Source organism: Lycorma delicatula, chromosome 6 (genome assembly GCF_047948215.1).
Source record: "Lycorma delicatula isolate Av1 chromosome 6, ASM4794821v1, whole genome shotgun sequence".
NCBI lineage: Eukaryota > Metazoa > Arthropoda > Insecta > Hemiptera > Fulgoridae > Lycorma > Lycorma delicatula.
This window is the reverse complement of record NC_134460.1, coordinates 100,894,442-100,918,121: the sequence shown is the minus strand read 5'-3', so window position 1 is coordinate 100,918,121 and position 23,680 is coordinate 100,894,442. Positions and strand designations below refer to the sequence as shown.

Here is a 23,680-nt window from a genome sequence, read left to right as displayed (position 1 = left end):
TAGTTTCTTATTTTATACATATATATATATATATGTGTGTGTGTGTGTGTGTGTGTGTGTGTGTGTGTGTGTGTGTGTGTGTGTGTGTGTGTGTGTGTGTGTGTGTGTGTGTGTGTGTGTTATTTTAGTATTAAATGATTAAATAAACTGTTTTATTCCTATCTTTACTTCTTAACCCAAATAAATGTTTTCATTATTTTTCTATTATTTGTAAATCGGATTATATTTACCTTAAAGTTTACGTTATGAATATAACTAACTGCTTTGTCATTTAATATAACATTCTATTTAGTGGGTTTATTCTAAATTTGATATAACATATTATTACATAATATTTTATATATATATATATATATATATATTCTTAATTCTCATTATTCTTATTATGCAGTCTCTTTGAAATTAATAAAATACGTATTATTTTGATGTAATTCTATTTCCTGTTTCATTTATATATTTGTAAATTATAGAAAATATATTCATTAAAACACTTGGTTATAATGTTTACTCACTACGCTTGTATCCAGAAAACATGAAAGCATTATCACAATATCAGAGAGGAAGATTTTTTCAGACCAATTTCAGTTGCGAGGCGATTAGGCATTTTATAGTTAAGAAATTACGGAATGAATTTTTCTTAATCTTTTCGGACAGATGGTATAGTAGTTTACAAGCTGGCTTCTAGATTCTAGAATATGCCGGCCTCCTTGATGCGAGTGGTAGCGCCCCGGCCTTTCATCCGGAGATCCCGAGTTCGAATCCCGGACAGGCATGGCGTTTTCACACTCTACAAAAATTGTCGTTTATCTCATCCTCTGAAGTAATGCCTAACGGTGGTCCCGGAAGTTAAAAAAGAAAGATTCTAGAAGATAATAATCTTGAGTTTGTTTCTCTACAAGGGTTTGGAATTTATTCGACTAAGATTTATCATCTATCTTACCCTCCTTGTTAAATTACTTCATGTATACCATGCCTGTGGTTGTAACGCCAAACAATAAAATAAAAATAATCCAGCAGTAGCTGGTAAAACATAAAAAGAATTAAATTATATATTTTTATTTAAGGAGATACACAGATCTCCCATCTCCTTCTTTCCTTGTCCCATGCATTGAATTGATGGTTATTCGAAATAAAAATAAACCAAAATTTTAGTATATATTTCGTATTCATTGCGATTAGTATATATCTCGGTCATCCCTAATATCGGTCGTTTACTGAATGTGTATTTGGGATTTTATAAAGTGAGAAATAATTAATATTTAAGATATTTTTTATCTCCTCCAATAAAACATGTTTATTAACATCGGGAAATCTCTCCAAATCTTTTTCTATGGGAAGCGAAAATTTTATTGATGTGTGGGATTTTAAAATTATGGTCTTTTTATTAACGGGATAATTGGAAACTTAGTATGATAACACTGATTTAAAGATTCCCCGCTACATTTTGCTGTAAAGCTGTTCAAATAAAAGTATGTCTTGTTCTCTTACTCTTTGGATCTTAGTGTAAAATATTTTAATTATTTTTACTTATTAGATTATTTTAAGATTTATTAGATATTAATCTTAAAATTAATATAGCGTTTTTAATATTGAATCAGGATTCATTATGGTGTATTTTATTGTTAGTTACCAAAGTAATTTATCGGGTAATTTTGTGAAACAGATTTATAATTTATTCTTTATTCAGGATTAATTTATTTTTCAGCATTTATTTTTATTATTTATTGTCATTGTTAACGAAACTGGCTATTTGTCTCCTAATGAAAAAGGAAGGGTTCTTATTAACTCTGTAACTAGTGACATACATATTTTATTATTCCCGCTTACTGCGTTGTTGTAATCCATAGCCTGAAATTAGGGAAACTTAATTACAAAGTTACATTAAAATAAAAAGATATTTTTACAACATATATCTTTCGATTTCTCATCATGGTTTTGTTAAAAAAAAAACACAAGGACACTATCGCTTAAACCGTAAAATATTTAGCTTAAGTGTTACCAAGCTAAATTTATTTTAGTGTTTTAAGAAACTTCAGCGTGGATTTAATGATATACTAAACGATAAAAAAAATCTTACGCAAGAAGTTCAACTTTTCATTTCCGACGGCTTACTATTTTGCAGTCAGAAATGCACAGGTTTTCAGAGTACAACGCACTACATACTCGTACATTCGATAAATAGTAGACCCTACACAGGCTACACAAGCATCAGGTATAACTTACCACTTACTACTTACCCTTTGACATACTGCATAACCCCGAATGAAAAATACACAACTTCACAGTCAATATAACCTCAAATTGAGGTTATGACGTCTGTTGTAGACCTTAAATTGAGGTTAACTGAATAACTCATCCAATCTTCATCAAATTTTCACAAGCACACTAAAGATAGACTACTAGAGAATAGCTAAATTTCAATAATATTGGTTGAGTAGTTTTGGAGATGTTTGAGCCACAAAATTTTATACATAGGCTTAAATAAATATACGTATAAGGAAATCACAGTTTAGTCGAATTATTCTTTTTTGTACATCTCATACCTCAAAACGTAAACAAATATTAATTCGCCCCCACTTTACCAATCACATCTGGCGACAGAAAGTAATAGCGTATTTTTCTTCGAAAAGTCGATATAAAAAAAGTAAAATCATACCAAGGAACTCAACATTAAAATTACTTATTTTACGTTAGTATCTTGTTGAATAATATCTCGATTTTAAAACTGAAATTGTCCATTAATATGAAATTGTATGACTAAATTAAACTTATGATTAAAGTTTAATATAAATATTAAGCGCTCTACCGACTTCTGTGGCGGACTGGTAGCGTTTTTACCTTTTATCGGAAGTTTTTGAGTTCGAATCAGTGTCAGACTTAATGTTTTCATCCACAAAACAGTCACTTGTCACCAACGGTAATCGTGGCTGGTTTAATAACTGTAGTTACTTAAGTGAATAAATAATTTAATTAAATAACTTAAAATAAAATTATTACAATTTTATGTTAAAACTAATGGGTTGCGCCCCCTGGCCATGTTGAGGAAAAGTTTTGGTTGTGGCTTATTAAGTGTGACTTAATTATCCGAATATTTTAAGATATTGTTCGTTCCAGTATATCAATTAAGTCTTTTGTTATTGCAATTATCGTGTTTCCTTAACATTACCATTACCAATAGTATTTTTTTACCATTTTATAATATAGGAGGATTAACTAATATAAAAAAAGATTATTACAATTTTATATTAAAACATTTATAAATCAACCAAACTATAAATAATAAATGCGTTATTTCTAATTACTATTATTGAATTTGTTATTAAGTAAATACTTTTTTAAACCTCCTCACATCTGTACTGAGAAATCAGATCATTACAATTATCAAATCAGACTGTACAATTAATTGGGAGCTCATTTATTGTTAAGAACAGAACTATTGTACATAAAAGAGAATGTTATATATTTATTTAGATTCTTCCTTACTAAGAATGAAATCTAGAATCCCGATAATGCAGTCAACAATACTAATTACACTAATGGAATAGTGTTAAAACGTAAAATGACAACTTTTTTCGATCAGTAATATTTATAAGAACAACCGTTGTGAATATTTTATATATATCTCAAATTATTCAAGTTAGAAATTTAATTAGGAAAAAATCTGTTTTGGACACCACATGACTTCCTTGTACGCCTATTAAATTACATATAATCATTTTTTTTTAATGAAAAATACATAAAATTTTATTTCGTTAATAACTGCTGATTTTTTTTTAAATTGATATTGAATTATTATTTATCGTAAAATTATTTTATGATCAGAAGTTAATAATTATTAATAAATCAATATATTTAAACTAAAAACAAGTTAAAAAAAAGAGATAAAGTCGGATTAGAACCGATGTGCCATACAAGAGGATGGTACATCGGTTCTAATCCGACTTACTTCCTTAATGAAGTTTAATTAATGAAATATTTGGATAGTAATATCCAAATATTTCATTAATTAAACTTCTATTTGGCTATAACTCTGGAACCAATGAAAATAAGTACCACTTATGATAGATCGTTGAAAAGCTCTCAATGAGGGCTTATTACTGCAGTTAAGAAAAAGTCCAAAATTCAAATTTTTAAATTTTGGGCTTTTTTTGACACTTTTGGTCTACTCTATTACAATCAAAAGGGGAAGTGAACAACTAGATGTTATAACAGTACTAAATCCAAAATTTCAACATCCTGTGGCTAATAGTTTTTTAGTTATGCGAGATATATACGTACGTACGTACTGACGTCACGCCGAAACTAGTCAAAACGGATTCAGGGATGGTCAAAATGGATATTTTTTTTTAAATCTGAAAATCAAAATTTTTGTCGATCATAATACTTTCTTTATTTCTTACAAGGAAGTAATAATATAATCTGTTATAATTATTATAATTTATCATATTTGAATTTTTCCTATTTTAAATAATCTTATTGTTATTTTTTCAGGTATGTTCCACTGATGCTGATTTATTTTGTAAGTAATCTGTATAAATATTTATTTATTCATTTTTAATTGAAAATCATTATTAGAAAAAAAATAATAAAAGCGGAAACAGATGCTATAAATGTTAAATTGTTTAAAAAAATTCTTTCAACAATGTATTATTGATCCCAATGGTTTTTTATCATCACTGTGTTAAAAATTAATAAAGATTTCTGATATGAAATTTTAATTATTATGAACTTTGTAAGTTCTGAGTTAATGAATATTTTGTGGTTGTATAAAATTTTATTTTGTTTCGTTTGTACTTAGTAGCCTATAAAATTGTATTAATAATTTTTTTTTCTGTGTTATCCATTCTGTCCGTCTGGTTAACCAATCTAATTTTTGCTACATTATATATAGTTTAATTTTTTTTTTAATTGCTTTATTTATAATTCGTTTTAAAGAAAGACTATTCTGTTTTAATCTTTGATAACTTAACCAATTATGGTTACGTTGGATTAATTGATAGATAAATGTTTTAAATCTTTTATTTAAACTTAATATTAACCTATTTTTTATTATAGCAACTACTCGTTGCTTCTTATTTAACAACTATTGTACGCTTATCAATATGAGCAATATATCGTATGTTTATTAATTTATCGGTTGGTTAATCAGCATATTAAGTTTCCTTTGAAAATTTATAATTTCCCTGAGTTATATGAATTTTGTACTAAAAGGGAATTATTACACAAATTTTAGAAATGATGTTAATTATTTAATATAAATGTATGTCATAATATGCGATAGAACTGTAATCAGTACGTTTATAACTTACAGGTATCAGTGTACGTTAAATTAAATCAACATACTGCAGATATTTAAACAGTTTCCGGGCATGGGAAATCTCTATTTTGATTTAATATAATGTTTATGATTGTAATAATAATAATAATGTTTTGTTAGTTAATAACAGATTTTACATTATTATTATTAATGAAACACAAATTAATAATTATTTATTTTATTTAACATCTTCTACATCACGCAAAAGTACTTTTACTAATCATTTTAAATTTATTCATAATAACTTTGTATAAATTTATATTTTAATCCTACCTTTTTCTTAAAAATTACACCTTCAGAATGTATATGACTACCCATTACGTTAATTTATTAAAATTTTATTTTCTGAATTTCATAATTTTATTATTATTTTTACAATATTGCAATTACCAATATATATACATATTTTTATTTTTTCAGTAATCTAAGAAAATTGTACAATGTGCGTGCGCGCGCGTGCATGTACGGAACTAAATAAGAAAATATCTTAGGGCACAAAAATGGTTTTATTATTTGGCAAATATAGTTAGTTAATAGTTTTTTAGATGCATTTGAAAAGTTTTTCTTAAAATATATATATATATATATATATATATATATATATATATATATATATATATTAATATTATTATTATTAATATATATAAATATATATTATGCTATCATTTCGTAATCTATAACGGAAGATGAGATTCATTTATTACGTAAGCAAATTAATAGATTAAATCATACATCTTCTTACACGACAGGTTATGGGAGGCCGTATGACCTCATGTAAAATTTATAGCCGTATCCGGTAGTCAACATTTCGATATTTCCAGAATTCCCTTATGTATAAATAACACCATATATCAAACATTTATTGTTTTTTCGATACACTTATTGAAAATTAGAAATTTATGGTTTTTTAAATTTTGGTTAATATATCATTAACTTTCAACTCTCTTCAATTATATTTAACGGCTTTTTAAAGTCATGGTTAAAATAAAAATTCGCGTAAGTTAAATAGTAGAAAAGTTAAAAAATCTTTATAAATTTTTTTAAAACTCAAATTTTAAAATTTATGTGGCCATACCGGTTGTACAAAAGAGAATATCGGGGTTTTAATTTATTGTAATTTCTCTGGGGTGAGGTGTTCAGTGTTGATTTAAGGCTAGAATCAGATTGAAGTGGACAGTTTTAGCTGAGCGCATGGCCGTAGATAGATTTCTTATCATTCCTCTTGACAGCACCACTAGCAAAGATAGCGACTGCTGAACAGAAAGCCTTCTATGTTTTACAGTTTGCTAAATGTGAATATGTGCGTTCCGTAAAAAATTAAATTGATATCCTTCGAGTTACAATAACATTCGTCGAAGGCATAATCAGTTTGAAACGATCACATGTCTGTGTAAGGGGAATAATACTGGATGCCTGAGAGTGTCTGAGAAAATTTTGAACGTGTTAGACAATCTTTCCGGCCTATTATCCTAAAAAATCTGTTTGGGAGGCCAGCCACGAATTAGTAATGCCGTTTATGACAGTATGTAATGTTTTAAGGAAACACTTACGTAATGAGCGTCCATACCTTTTACAGATGTATCTTTTCAACATTTAAAATCACAAGTTAATACGACTTAATGACCGTATCTGAAGGTCAGAAGATTCTGACCTTACAGTATGAAAGGGACACCTTAAAATTAAATTTTTCTTTGCGATTCCAGACGGGAAATTTACGGACCGTTTTCTTTCTCTGAGACATAACGGGTGATACTTATTTTTATATAATGCGTACATGGCTCTTTCCTCAACTGCAAGATGGACCAGAGAATTTCATTTGTCAACAAGATGAGGCTCCTTTTCATTGGCATAACTCTGTGCGGGACTGGTTGATAATATTTTCACCAACCACTAGAATGTTCGACATGGAGTCGATGAAAGAGCATGTTTGCAGTGGCTTCCAAGGTAACCCAATCTGATTCCATGTGATTTTTTCCTTCGGGGTTTTATAAAGGAATTTTTTTATATATCTCCGCTGTTAGTGATTACACGATTTGAGGCACAGGGTTGACGTAGCTGTTGCTTTCATTACTCCAGACATGCTGGTTAATGTATGAAATGAATCTCTCCTATCAGTTGACGTAGAAGTGCACCTTTCGTTACGCTTCCAACTGATAGGAGAGACGAAGGAACACCTTTCATCATATTGAAAAACTATTTCATTTTATTTGTGATTCATTACTGTAAGTCAAAATTAATAGATATTAAACAGGTTTAAAATCAACAATTTTTTTTTGTATACCTCTATTATATGGTAGCAGAAAGAATAGAAGTTATTATAATCATTTAAAAGAAAGTGGTAAATTATAAAAATTGAAGTCGTGAAATGTAAAGTAGCTTTACATGGTGAAGTTTAAAAATATATGATTTTATCCTAACGTAATGTAATTTAATGAATAAGACATAAATGAATGAAGATTAAAAGGATAATTAGTAATGAAGTATAGTAAACTATTTCTCTGTAAAACGACTACAATATTATATGATTAGTATCCTCCTGTAAAAAAATAAATTTAGCAAAGATAAATCACAGATCGAAAGGAACATTTACTGAACCAGTTTTTTTAACATTACCAAATATAAGTAAATCAATACTACGTGTAGTTTCCGTTTTTAACAGGAGATTATCTCCTGCTTTTATACATTTGTTAATAATCTTCTTAATATGGTTTAACTTTCATTAACCACCACTAAAAAAATAAAAAATATGTTATACGTTTGGGTTTTACATCTCTACTTCACAATATTTTCCGTTCCCACGTACACGTGGGTAAATGTATTCAAATTATTTTAAATAGTACTCAAAATATGATAATGGTAACTGGAAAAAGTTTATTAAATTCGATTTAGCAGTTACCATAACGATAAATTATAAAATCTATATAAACTTGAATTAATTTACCATTTTGAATTTTCATCAAATTTAATCCGTAAAATAAAATGTGATTACTTTAACTTTAATCGTTTATGTCATTTTTTATTCTTTCCATTATGAAAATTAATTTTTATTGTACAGAAAGAAAAAATATTAAATGATTGTTTTGATAAATGTACATTGAAATAAAATCTACAATGAAAAAAAACAATCAAAAATAATTATCAAAACAAAAAATTATTTTTTTTTTAGTTAATAATTATATTAAAAAAAGTATTTTTATCTCTGTTTATAAAAAAATAAAAGAAGATAATAACTATAACTCGTAATTAACTAAAAGAAATTTTTTTTTTTTGTAACCCAAGAGGCTAGTCTAGTGGTAAACCGTCGTCGCAAAATCACTTGTTTAATAGCTAGCTGATTCTGAAGTCGAAGGTTCTGAGATTCAAATCGTAATAAATGTAGTTGCTTTTATATGGATTTGAATCCTAAACAGTGGACACCGGTGTACTTTGATAGTTTGAGTTCAATTAACTACAAATATCAGTAATGGTCGGGCGAGTCTGTACAAAACTATACCTCATTTACACGTCATACATATCATCTCATTAGTCCCTAGTGAAGGGGAGGGCGGGTTCCATTATTGTTCAATAGTTAAAGAGATAGCAACGTGTATATATATTAAGAATATAAAAAGCAAAAAAGTATTTCATATTACTTTCATTTTTTATTTTAATACGTTTATTTATCTATCAATGATTTTTGCATTCGTATTTATATTTGTCATCCATATTTATGAGTTGTTTAGTAATCTAAATGCTTATCTAGTCTTTAAATTAATACTTTATTTTTAAACTACTTTTGTGTGTTCTTTTTAATTTAACAGTAAGTAAATATTTTGAGCGTTTTTTTTTTGTCTATTTTAAAATAAATAAACGTTTACAATACGAAACAGCAGTATGACACAACATTTTCATTTATGTTTATTTTTTTAAATTTATTATTATTACTATTATTAAATGGTTATTCTCTTTTCCACTTTTTTAGATAAATAGTCTTAAACTGGGTCTATTATTAAATCGTGTGATCTTTGTTACATAATACAAGAAGCATGTAAAAAATTAAAAATGTATCATTCTTTTTAAAAATATTAAATTAAAACTTTGTAATAATAATTATAAAAAAATGGTAAAATATTTAAAATAAAAATAATAGTAGCATACCATTTAACTAGTTTTAGTATTAAATAAAATATTAAATTGTATTAAACTTTGAAAAACATCATTTACTTTATTTTTTTATTTTATATTATTTCTAATAACCCTTTAACGGCTTTGTTTCGGTGTTAATGAACCTAAGTTTATACAGACTTTTCAAAGAAAAGTACGTATTACTTTGGGTACCTTGTTTGTAGTAGGGGGGGGGGGGTGAAAATGAATTTTCTTTACGTTTTGAAGTATGAGGACTATAAAAATGCCAATCACTTAAATTGTAGTTTCCTTGTATAAATTTATTTATTTACGCTTATGTATAACTGATTTTATGGTTCAAAATCTCAAAAACTAATTGATCAATTTCATTGAAATTTAGATATGCTGTAGTAGTCTATGTGAAGTTATGCACGTAAAAATTTGATGAGTCGTTCTTCAGTTACGCTTAATTTAAGGTCAAAAAAATTTGAGCGAGGCAAGTTCGAATCGTGGTTCATTATGATGCTGCAAGTTGGAACTTGGCGATTCTTTATCTGCTCTTTACAATAAATATTAAACTAAATTTAAAAAAAAAAAATATTAAAATCAAATTAAATTAACGAAAATTTGGTCCTCTTGCGCAGAACTGTGAAGAGTTTTTTTTTATTTTAGGTTTCTTTATGTATATATTTTTTTAAATATGACTTTTTTTTAAATACATTTTGGTGAAAACTGTATGAATAGTAGTTTTTCTTCTGTAATAATTTTCACGGTTAGGTAATTGACATGACATTGAGAATATCGTTTTAAAAGTATATATGCATTCATACGCAGGCCGGTGATTTAGTAAAAGTGAATGACTGTTTAGTGTAATTTTATACTATTGTCCTCCAGTCTTCAGTAAAATTACTTTAATCGAATGTTTATTTTGTACAGTAGAAAGCTTTACTCTCTTTTATTATATGAAAGTATTGCATTTTTTGAGGAGTTTTACACATTACAAAACAAAACACTCAGACGCTAATCTATTCATGTTGTGTCACATGAGTGCAATGATTATTTATTTATACATATTCATGAATTTCTTCTTTTTTCGTAATAAAATAGCATGTAATATTGTTACTTTTTCTTACAACAAATAAAAAAGAAAGTTTTTTTTTGTTTCAAATAGGTAAGTAATTTTGCTTTTATATTTTATGATATCCTGCAAACAACTAGTGGTCATATTTTATTTTATTTTTTTAACATAAATAGTTGCTCTATGGGGATGAGATCTGGTCGTCCACATATGCGGTTTTTACGTTACATTTTGAGATACTATTAATATTTGAATAGCTTTTTTAAATCCAAATAGTGACATAAAGCTATAAAATAAATATATGTTATTACAACAAAAAATAATTTTATTTTCACTTCGCTACAAACAAAAATATATTTTATACAAATGAAAATATAGTAGACTATCCTACGTGGACGAAATATATATTTGAAACAAAATGTTGTATCATGTTTTAGTCTGAAGATTTTATTTACTTCTTTTTATCATACTCAACCATGAATAGTTGTCAATTAAGGTTGATTAGGTAGTGGTATATGTTATTTCTTCTTTTTCTTTTTTATTTTAAAAATTTACGGTTTTGAAACTACGTGCTGTATGTTTATGTACTTTTTATGTTTTATTTTTTCTTTTATGAGAATAAAGTACAATTTTCGTTTATTTTTTCAACTTTTTTCGATAAAAATGTTTTGTGGTAGTTTTTATTGCTCTACTCCTAAAAACCCTGAAGATTTATACAATTACGATTTTTAAAGTATTCTGTTAGTTTAGTAGTAATCATTTAGTAATAATTTCGACTGTTAAGTTAAAAAGTAGATGTTTCATTAATCGTAATTCAACAATATATATAAAAAAGTAAGTTAAAAATTATAGAAAATAAATTCTTTTATCAAGAAAACTTTGTTATAACTCGTTACATTTCTCATTGAATTAATAATACCAAAAATTATTTAATAATAATAATATACTGTTTTTTAATGTAAATTAATAAAATCTCAAAACATAAATTTTGTAAACACAAATTTGTATTTCACTATTGCGGAAAAAAATAACTTGCAATCGTTTGTTTTATTGTTACCTTCACAAAACGTTTTGTTTAACCTTATTTATTCTCCACAATAACTTTATTTTCATGAATAAATGAATAAACGAACTCAAACAGATAAATTAACGATAATAATTAATCAAATAATGTTAACTGCAAACATGCAGAAAAACTATATAATACAAGTAATAAAAATGGTTGCTCTTAACGGTATTAATTTTGTCCTATAATACTTACACGTTAAATATTTTTCTAATGACACCTAATTCTTCTTTCTTGAGGAAATATTGTAAGTATTGTTTAAAAATTTTTAAATAATATCTTATATAAATAAATATTGTTTAACTTCGGATTTATATATTTATATATCAAGCGATTAAAGTAATTATTACATTTATCTAGAGTAACTGTATCACACGCAACAGAATACTCAAATTTATAAACTTTTTGAATTTATTCTCCGGGCCATAAATATTGATAGTTATATCGTGTTTGGCGTAAATATTTCGTTAAGGAGATAAGTTTCTGATCCTATTGCTGTGATAAACTTTGATTATTTTCTCAGTTAAACATTATATTTTTTTTGGAATAATAAATCGTATTCTTTTCTACTTATCTAAATCAAGTAAATGTAAAATTCCTTTTTAGAGGAGTTTTAAAATGGTAAATCAGAAGATATAAATTATACATGGTATATCATTTGATTTGTGTGTGGTACAATACTCACAATCTTGTTTTTTCTAAGAATATTGAGGGTCAATATTCTTTATCCTTTTTATACAGCCTGTGATGAAAAGAGTGAAGATGTCACTTATCAAACATTAAACTTGTTATTACTAAATAATAATAAAATGGGCTTATTATTACGGAATAATAAGCCCATTTTTTGGGCTTCTTATTCCGGTTCATTCAGCTCAATGAAATATACAACAGGAAACCACTTTATTCCTCACTTTCTCTTGATGACACTTTTCAAAAAGATGTTAAAAAATTATTAAAGTAAAATTATGTACAAAGAATCTCTGATATGATTATGTACAAATGAAAAAGAAAGCCTTCATATTAGTGAGCAATGAAGGAGATGTAAATGTTGGCATTACAATTGAAAAAAAGCAAATTGTTGAACAATTTCCGTAGTAGTAATTAAAAACCAAAAAAAATATGACGTGGGCACCACATGACTTTCGTGTACGCCTATTAAATTTCATTAACACATTTTTTTTTTAAATGAAGAATACTTAACATTTTATTTCATTAGTAACTTTAATATTTTTTCATTTGTTTTTTGTTCTTGAATTATTATTTATCGTAAAGCTCTTTTTACAATGAGAGGTTAATAATTATTAATGAATCAGTATATTTGAATTAAAAAAAAAAAGAGATGAAGTCGGATTTGAACCGATGTGTCTCCCCTTGTAAGATCCAAATATTTCATTAATTAAAATTTTATTTGGCTATAACTCTGGAATCAGTGAAAATAAGTACCACTTATGTATGATGCATCGTTGAAAAGCTCTCAATGAGGGCTTATTACTGCAGTTAATAAAAAGTCCAAAATTCAAATATGTTTGGATTTTGGGCCTTTTTTGGACACTTTTGGTCTTGTTGATAGCAATCAAAATGGGAGGCGCGCAAATAGATGTTACAACAGTCCTTAATCTAAAATTTAAACATCATACGGCTAATCGTTTTCGAGTTATGCGAGATACACATACTTACATACGTATGTACAGACGACTCGCCGAAACTGGTCAAAATGGATTCAGAGATGGTAAAAATGGATATTTCGTTGAAATCTGAAAATCGAAATTTTTCGCGATCACAATACTTCCTTTACATCTTACAAGAACGTAAAAAGAATAAAATTGACTTTCAAAACGATGACCCTTTCTCTATATTTTTTGTAAAATGTCCAAAAATTACCTTGTAAAGTTTTTTGAAAAAAAACGTTTTCATTCTTAAACAAATAATTTTCTTAAACTATTTTTTGTTTAAACGAAGAGCTTTTTATTTTATTTGGTCCATCAGTATAAAAGAATATTCCACCGATGTTATTAATAAGCTTATAATTCCTTCTGTTTTACGGTAATAAGGACTTTTAATTGTTTACGTAGGTATATGGATGTAAATGTCATAAGAGTATCCTATTTTTGAAATAAAGAGTTACTTTGCGATTACGGAGGTTTCTGGCTTATCAATATTACTTCACTTTCCAGTATATTTTAATTTTGATAAACAGTAATTTAATGGAAAGTAATTTTTTAGGTAGCTTTCATAAGAAAGCTACCTAAAAAATGGTAATGGCTATTGTAATGGATACCATGATTCGCCTTCCGGAAAATGTTGGCATATCTTCGCGTTTCACATCCCCCAGACCTGAAAACCACCGTCACCAAAAGTTTATATATATATATATTTCACTTTGTTGTGGACAGAATAACTGCCGTAATTTTCTGCCAATCACTTTAAAATTTATAGATAAAATTTTACGACCAAAAATCTCGGTTGAATTCGTAAATGGGCAAAGTCGGACCATGGGAGTGGAAATGGGAGGCTTTTTTAAAAAAACAAAATATCGCTATAACTTTCTTATTAAGTAAAATATCGAATTAGTTTATGAGTCCTGCTATTCTTTGGATAAGGACCTAAAACTTTTCAAAGGAAGTTTCTGATATCACCAACCATTGGTCCAGGTGGTGGAAAAAATGGGGTTTCAAAGACAACAAAAATCATACCTCCCTTAATAGATACCAAATCGGTTTAAAGTGGTCACTAGTCCTCAAAAATTACCTAAAACTTTTGTCTGAAACAATTATTGATATGACCAACCCTTACGGCAAGGGATGACCAAAATGTTTCTGGAATTGTAAGAAGATGGTGCTTGTCGTATGCTAAACATGTGAAACTATTTTCACATGCAACCATTGTCATATTGAGTAAATTTGTAGTTTTTCTTAACTTTAAGGTGGAAATCGTTTTTATCCTCTACTTAGCACCGGTGAAATCTACCTCCGCCTTCCGGCGTCCCGAAAGGGATTTTTTTTATAAGATTTTGTAATTTCTTGCTTAATTTTTGATATAATAATGTATTAACAAGGTATAACATTATTTTTAATATATTCTACCTGAAAGAGAAGTTGGGAAATTACGTACGTATTCCTATTTATACAACCTTGGATTAATATATACTGTTTTAATTGGATATTAGGAAATTAAAGCTCTCTTAAGATTCTCTTAAGATCTCTTAAGATTCTTTAGCCTTAATTTCCGGAGTGAGTAATTTGAGCGAAAGCGTGTACGTAATGCTGCTGTAAGTTAATTAAAAGATTACGTACATTAAACAGGATTAATATTACAATAATTATCAAACACCTAAGAAAATCTTTTATTTTTTGATGATATTTTATTATGGTTTTTTAATGCAGATTAGACAATAATTAAAGGCTCAAATAATATTACTACTATAAAGTGAAAAATCCAGCTGTTTATTCAAACAATGGTATAGTATTGGTTCTGTTTAAGTTGTGCGATATTCTTATAAAGTATGGTATAATCGCTTTTATTGTGTTATACGATTGTAGTAATTGAGTTACATCTTAAACGATGAGGGTTATTTAATAATTAGCTTCATAAAATGAATAAAACATACAAAAATTCTTCTTATTTTATTTTTTATTCCTTTTGCTATTAACCTAGCCAATTTTATTTTATTACTTTACTTCAATTTTTCTGTGAAAATGAGCAAACTAAAGAGCAAAAAATAAATAAAGAGCAAAATTTACTTTATTTTTATGATATTTTAATCCAACTCAACTTTACTTTCGTTTGAACACCCAAAGAAAATCTAAAAAAGTCTCTTTTGAATCAGTTATATTTCCCAAATTTAGGTTACTTTTCAAGCAATAATTTGGCCACTAAATATTTCACAGACTACTTCTAAAATTAGTATGTTCGTTCTCATAATCTGAATAATAAAATTTATACAGGAATAAAATAATTATCATGAAACAGATTAATTTACAATTTTAAAAATGTGTCTAAATAAATATTTCTTGTACTTCATTACGACGGTCGCTATACTTTGTAAGAAAACGATTAGCCAGCACAATATCTCATAATACATTACGGTAGGCTTTGCATGCCCAACCGTATCTTTGGTTCATTGAAGATGACAGTGGAACCACTTTACTTTCAAACCTAGTGCTTGATATTCTTAAATAATACTATATAATTTTTGAGAGTGGTTTATGACTGATGTCAGGTTACCTACAACCGTTACAGTTATGATACTTAAGTATCTACATATTCTCTTGCAATCACCAATCCACAATAGTAGTCTTATATATTACGTGAACATACTAGTAGTTTCCTACATGGAAAATTTATTTAAATGAATCTATTACCTTAAATACTACTTTTTTCCAACGTTTTGATAACGTTTATTCTTAAGTGCTTTCTTTTTTGCATCGTAAGTGAAATTAATTATTATTAGAAAGACCAAAAAATGTATATTTGATTTTTATAATTGAGAATAAAAAATACTCCTTTTTTCTACATAATGAATTCGTTACAAATATTCATGAGGCGGTGTTTGTCATTTAATTAGACCTCAGAAACTGTTTACTTCATATTAAACTTTGGTCAATGACTTGTTAGTTTTTGTTTATTTGTCGTATTGTTAATTAATTTTTTAATATTTAAAAAAAATACATTTACGTATACCTATTTGAGATAATAATATTTTTATTAGGGAATTAAATACACGAGGTAGCAATATTTTGCATTTATTATTTACTAAAAAACGTATAAATCGTTATCTAACATAGTATGATATTTTGAACCTATTGTATTTTTTTTCTGTTGTTAGTCTATAGAAATGCAAATTGTTTAATGAAACATTAAGATCTCCACTATACTTTCGTTTATTTTTCTTTATTACATCCGTTTGAACGAAATTATAACAAAGTAAAATAAAAAAATACGTTAAAAATGTGGTTCTGTATCTGTAGAAAAGAGAAAGTACAATTAGATCTGATGCTGGAGGATACTACCAAATTAATTCAGCTCGTTTTCCAGGGTCACTACACTCTTTTATAGAGGGTTGATTATTTCATTAACATTTATGAAGATGTACGTAATTTATACGTGTTCCCCCCTTCCTTTGTGTAGTAATTTACTCCCTTTATCTTTGAAAATTGTTTGTTTCGTACCTTGTCCGGCTACCCAAATGCAAGCAAATTTTTATGAATAAATCAAATCAAATATGATCTTATTTTCTCAATCCCATGAATATGAAATAAGCCTCTTGTGTTTATATGTAACGAGAAATGTTTGAAACGCCTGACGGGTTCTATCATTCTATTTTACAATCCATATCCTTCTTTATACTTTTATACTGTGTAAGAGAGACAGAATGTGAGTAAGTATGTGTGTGTGTATTTGTGTGAGAATGAAATTGCGTGCGAGTAACCCACTGCTATGCATAGGTTATGCAGTATTCGCATTACAATCACTCTCTCACTTAGTACGTATGATAAAATGAAAAGCGTTTCTATAAACATAGCCCAAATAGAGCTATGTATATATCAGAATATATTTTAGGAATAGATTTACCCCATTCTGTATTTTTATTTCTTTTTATTAATGCATACTAAAATTAAAATAAACCATGAAGTTAAAAAAAAAATAAAAATTATTTAATTATTAACTATTAACTTACCGTTATTTAATTGTTTGCATTGATAATAATGTAATAAAATTACATCTTAATAATAAGATACACTGGAATTCCTCTCCTATCCACAATAAATATTTTGAATATATACATGCATGTAAATTTTATATTAACAGATTAAAATATACTTCATTATTATAAAATTGAATCGATTTGTTGTTAGATTTAATTATTTTTAACTTCTGTTGTTTAAGAATATTTGTTTTCATACTATCATAATTTCAGCTACACATTTTCTACAGTTTTAAAATAATTTTGGTTCTGGTTTAAAATCAGTATTTTTCTGACAGGTTTCGATCTGTTTTATCCTTAATAAAACTCAATTTCTTAAAAGTTTTTTCATGTTTAATTGACCTTACTTAGATTTTTCTCCGATTTAAAACTCTTAGACACCCTTTATTTGGGGTTATTTTACCTTCAGATTTTTTCAAATGATTAAAGAAAGGCAAATGATTTTCCTTAAATTGATTCTAATAAATTTACTGGTTTTTTATTTATTTACCTTTAAACGGTATTCCTTTTACAAGGTTTTTTTATTATTATTTTCATTGACAAAACACAACAACCTATGTTGGTATCATAACCTTAAAAGATTTTGAGGTAACGTAAGGGTAGATTATTGACGTTCGATAACATATGTGTTAATATAAAAAAATAATAATAAAATAAAATAATAACTTTCTTTAATATTAAACTTAAAAGTAATCAGGCTTTGTTTTTATTTTTAATAAAAAAATTATTATTTTTTATTAATGATTTTTTTTTTTCATATTTAGGTTTTGAATAATGCGTAAAATTAAGCATTTAAAATATATCTTATTCATGAAGGAAATTTTCACATTTTTTGGGAGTTATTAATAAGTAGTTTTCAACACTGTTCTTGAATAGATAAAACAAATGTACATATTCTTTATTGATAAGGCTATATATACGATATAAGATTAGTGCTAATCTGTTACCTTGGTTCTAACATTGCTTGAGCTCGCTTTGAATTACTAATAACTTGCCCTCATGTTAATATTAGCTGATACTAAATAAAATCACTTCGAAGAATACCTTAACTGCTCTCGAAAAAAATAATTAACTTATTTACTCTCGTAATATTTTTTTATCTAAATGTAGGTGCGTGATTTATGCGAGGAAACGATTTTACACAGGTTTATAATGAAAGTAAAATGTAGATAATTAGTGAAGAAATGATATTTATTTGACTGGATATTTTATTTTTGAATATTTTTTTTAAAATATTGTTTAAAAATTAATTAATAATAATATTTGTGATTTTTGCGAGAAAATATGATATATTATAAGCCGGTTTTGCTAGGAACTTTTAATAGAGTGAAGTGCTTTCCTGTTGCGTTGTGGCAACAGGAATTTTTTGTGATTGACAATGATATAATTCTAGATATATATTTGATAACGTTGCTTCATTGTAGAATAAAATATTTATATTTCATCTTCTACATTGAACAATTTTCCTATCAATATTAAAAAAATATCCAAATTTGTAGATTTTTTCTAAAGTTACAATTAAATTATTATTTATATTACTCATTTTTATAGTGATGGTTGTAAATTTTTAATAGCCTATTTCGATTTAATTGTTTCTTTGAAAAATGTTAACATAATTTACGAGAAAATTTTTTTTTTATTTAAAATTTTCTTAGACTTTACTGATAGGTAAAAAAAATTTACCTGCTGTATGTACAATGACTATACCTGCGTTTTGGAATACATAGAAAATGTTATGAAAAGAATTACATATTTTTCTTTAAACGAGTGCGTGTTTTTCACTTTATTTTTATATATTCGTTTTGAATCATTGAATAATATAAATTATATTAATTATATGTTTTTATAAAGTAGGAAAAACAGTTTAAGCTGCTTTTTTTAATAATTTTTTTAGGAAAAAATTTAAAAATATAATGAATTTTAAAGCGCATTAGTATCGCTTCATACAAAACGCAGTATATTCATACAAATACAAAAAATATTTTTTTTTATTATCGTACATTTTCTTCAACGTAGAACTGAATTTTTATCGAGTAAAACTGTTTTTCTTTAGTAGCCTAGCATTACGCGTAGTATAGTGCGTTCTCATTTTTAATACTGGATATTAATATCATACGTCATTAAACGTGCAACGGTATAAGTTTAGTTAATCATACATGTACAGTAATGATCTGTCGTTGATGTCTTTACGCATGCTCTAACTTACACGTTGAGAGAACATCGGTTGAAGAATGGTTCAGTAAGTGAGGTACGGGTAAATTTACGTGCATGTGCGTAAGTCAGCTCAAATTAAAGAGACATTAGGTTTGTTCACAATTCATCCTTTTTCCCTTCTTCTTTTTATACTTCTTCCTTCATAGTTTTATTTTTGAAATCCAGTCCTTTTTCTCATTTACACAAAATAACGCTCTGTTTTATGTCTGGTTTCCTTTTATTTTTTTAAGTCGAAAGAAATAAACTGCTAACTGCCATGTTCATTACAGTTATCTTAGTCGATCTCCAAGTTTTTTTTTTTTCTATTTTTGTATCTCAAATAATTTACATTAGTGTCCTTAAATAATTATCCAGTAAAGAAATAAGTTGCTAAAATTATATAAAAATTTATCCAGTTGAACATTCGTATAAATCTTCTTTTTGCTATAAACCATGCAAATTAATTCTGCTATTATTTTATTCGTTCATTTATTTTATATATTATTGTTTATTAATATTATATTTTTCATTCAAAAACTTTTGAAGAATAAATTACATTTTTTTTTTCTTAAACAGCTATTTTCTTATTTATTAATATTAACAATTTTAGAAGTTATTTTCTAAGTTTTTTATTTTTAGTGCTGTTTACATATATTAGGTGCTGTTTTCTTACAAGAAAAATTACGGTTTATAATTTTATACATCAATTAGGGGTTTTGTTAAAGTTAATTTGTAAAAAAATTACTTTAAATTTTTTGTATCTAAAATCGAATAATCTTCGTGCAGTTTTTTCTATATAGCATTTTATTTTTGTTGCTATTTATTACTTTTATAGTATATTTTCTTGGTGTGTATTTTTTCTATGTTGTAATTTTTAAACCATTATTTTCTTTTTATTATAATTATTTAAAATATTTTTTTATGAGTTGAGTGTTTTATTTTAAATTAAAGTCCATGAATTATAGTAAAATCAAATTAAATGTAGCGTAATATAATTAAATTCCAACAAACAATTGAAAATGTAAATATGTACGTAATATTTGAATCGTCTTTCTCCTTTAATATTATAAAATGAAATAATTTAATATTTTACACGGCGTTATATTTCAATTGAAATTATTATTGTGTTGTAAAATATAATAAGTTATATTTTTGAAAATTTGATTTTGCCTGTTGTATGAAAAACAGTAACACCTAATAGATTACATTATATTTTTATCTTTAAGATTATTTATTTTTTAACTTTACTGAGATTTTTTCATATGGCATTTCAAATGAAATAAAACTGAATTTTCCCAAAATTGTAAAAACAAAATACGTTAATAAGCTAAATTAGAATTACCAGTTTTTAGGTTCCTTTAAATGATGAAAATTTTACTTTTTCCTTAGTTTATAACAGTTGTATTAATTACATTAAATTATTATGTAATTAATAAAAATATTGTACGTTTTTTTCTTTTATAATTCCTTTGAATTTAGCAATTATCATTATATTTGTAAATAAGCTTACATAATATCAAGAAATACCTAAAAATTTTCGCACAGAAAACTTTCTTCTCACATAATTCACGCGTGACATGGTAGTGCTCTGATGACGAAAACCACGAAATATGCGTGTAAAAATGTTTAAATTTGTGTTTGTTCGCGTGCGAACGCGCGCGCCCGTGTGTGCGTGTTCAACTTTCGTTTACTTTGTTTAATAATTTTTGGGATTGTTCTGTTTTTCAGGTTTAATTTTTTATTTACCCTAAATATTCGTATTTCTTAAAAAAAAAATTATCTTTATCCTCAACACACATTATTTATAATTACATTTTAAAAAAACGTTTATTCCAATTTATTCTAAAATATTATTTCTCTCTCAACACTATTCACCATTCTTTGGATTACATTATCTCGTATATTTAAAAAAAGAAAGTTTAATACTGTTGCACAGAAATCTTTATACACATTGTAACTTATATTAAATAAAGTTTAAATAAGTTGATGATTGTTGAAGTTAACCGCAAAAAAAGTTTCCATTCATAGAAAACTGCCGTTTAATATTACACTACCTTGAATCGTAGCACCAGAAAAAGTTGGCAGCCCTGGTCATCCATTTCATTTTTTTTTGTTTTTTTTTTCATTTTTCCTCATTCTTTTTATTTGTTCTATTCTAAGCAAATAAAACCTTACGTATTATTAATTCAAACTTATTATTTAAAAATAATGAAGTCATGCAAATTAAATCGTATGTTTGTTTAGGACATGAATACATTTTTAGAAAAATAGAACGAATAAAGTTTTTTAATATTGATATCTTATTCCACATACGCTGCATCTGCGCTTGTACGAATACAAACACACACACACACACACCCACACACATATACCCATTGTGTGAATTATATGATATCCAAAACCATTTTTATTATGGTAATTTATATTTGTCTTCATAAATTTGAAAATTTTTATTATTTATCCGTTGTTGCAACGTCTAATAATTAATCTTTCACATTACTTTTTCATTATAGTAAATATTAATGTAAAAATAAAAAATATTTTGGCCTAGTGGTATACTCGTCGTCGTAAATCAGCTGATTTCGAAATCGAAGTTCTCAGATTCAAATCCTAATAAAGGTAAATTACTTTTATTCAAATTTGAATACTAGATCGTGTATTCTTTGGTGGTTGGGTTTGAATTAACCTCACGAGTAGTCGACCTGAGTTTGTTCAAAACTACAAATTTTCCAGTACAGTTACATTACACTAATAAGTAGCTAATGACTTTAATTGTTGATGCGACTATAAATAAAAGTATTAAAAATTTTTTTTTTGACAAAGGTAAAAAAAAATTTAGTTTGTAATAATTTATTTTTATTACTACTACTTTTTTACAATTAAAGTATTAATAAAATTAAATCACTTATTGTTACAAGGACTGTCCGTGCCATAATTAAGATGTAAGAGCTTGTAATATTCATCAATCCATCGTCGCAGCATTTTGTGAAATATTTGTGAGTCATTAATTTTAAAAGAATAAATACATGAAAGGAAAATTTTTAAAAAAATCATAAAACCCTTTTAGGTACTTACACACCTGACCTATTTATTGGTAATCTAAATAAAAAATTGATTGGATAACTATATATTATAACTTACTTGACATTTTGCCTTCTGTGCAACTCTACAGTAACTCTTTGTATAATTGTTCAGTTAAAAAGACGTTTAACATTTATTACGATTAAACTTATTAATGTAATATTAAACCACAGTTCAATCTCAATAAAAACTCTGCCAATAAATTTTAACTTACAATACAACAGTAATTTCTAAGTTTTATAAATACAAAATCAGAATTATTCTGGTGCGGCATCTAGAATTTTTTCATAAAAATGTTTGTAATTTTTTTAATGCTTTTTTTAAAGTATATTTGATGTTGTTCGTAAAGATTTCATTAAAGTGTATTTTATTAGTGGTTCGAGAAATAACTTTTTTAAATTAAAATAAATTTATCAGAGATATATATAATGTAAATATTATTAAAAACTTTAAGTTAATCAATTACTGTTGTATACAAATACGAGTATATATGAATTTTTAAACATTATTTATTTATTTAAATTGGGTTAAAAAAACTGGATTTTTATTTATTTTACTTATTCATATAAATTACCAGTGTGAACATTTATTTATAAACACACATACACTTTCATACAAATTTTATTTTTTTTTAAACCCTAGTAATATTAGTAAACTCTGCATATGGCAAATTTTAATAGAAAAATATAAAATCATTACAAATTAATAAGTTAATTATTAAAATTAATAAGCAGGTTCTAAAAGATTTCATAAAAGATTTGATTTAAAAAAAAAAAATTACATATGTCACTTTGTCAGTAATTTCAAACTAGTTTTTTCGATTTATAATTATACTTAATATCTATATCTCAATTATAAGACTGTAAGGGTTTAAGAATAAAATGATATTTTTAATTTCACAAATTAAAGCCGAAATATTAAAATCTTGAAAATAGATTGTATGTATGAATGTGAAATCGTTTTTAATTTTTTTCCCCTTCATTTAGTATTTTTTAGAATTTTTTTTAAATTTATAATCGCCGAAGTTCTTATTTTTAATCTGTGAGTAATTAAAAGCTAACAAATAAAACAGCCTAAGTTTTAAACATTTCAAAATATTTGTATTACAAATAAAAAGGTTTTTATTTTTGATTGAAT

The 23,680-nt window shown here is 26.2% G+C and overlaps 1 protein-coding gene across 2 annotated transcripts in view; it reads left to right on the top strand.

Annotated features, from left to right (window-relative positions):
* ed (hemicentin protein echinoid) overlaps positions 1 to 23,680 on the top strand; it is a 640,582-nt gene that overhangs the window by 368,872 nt on the left and 248,030 nt on the right. The window lies entirely within an intron of this gene.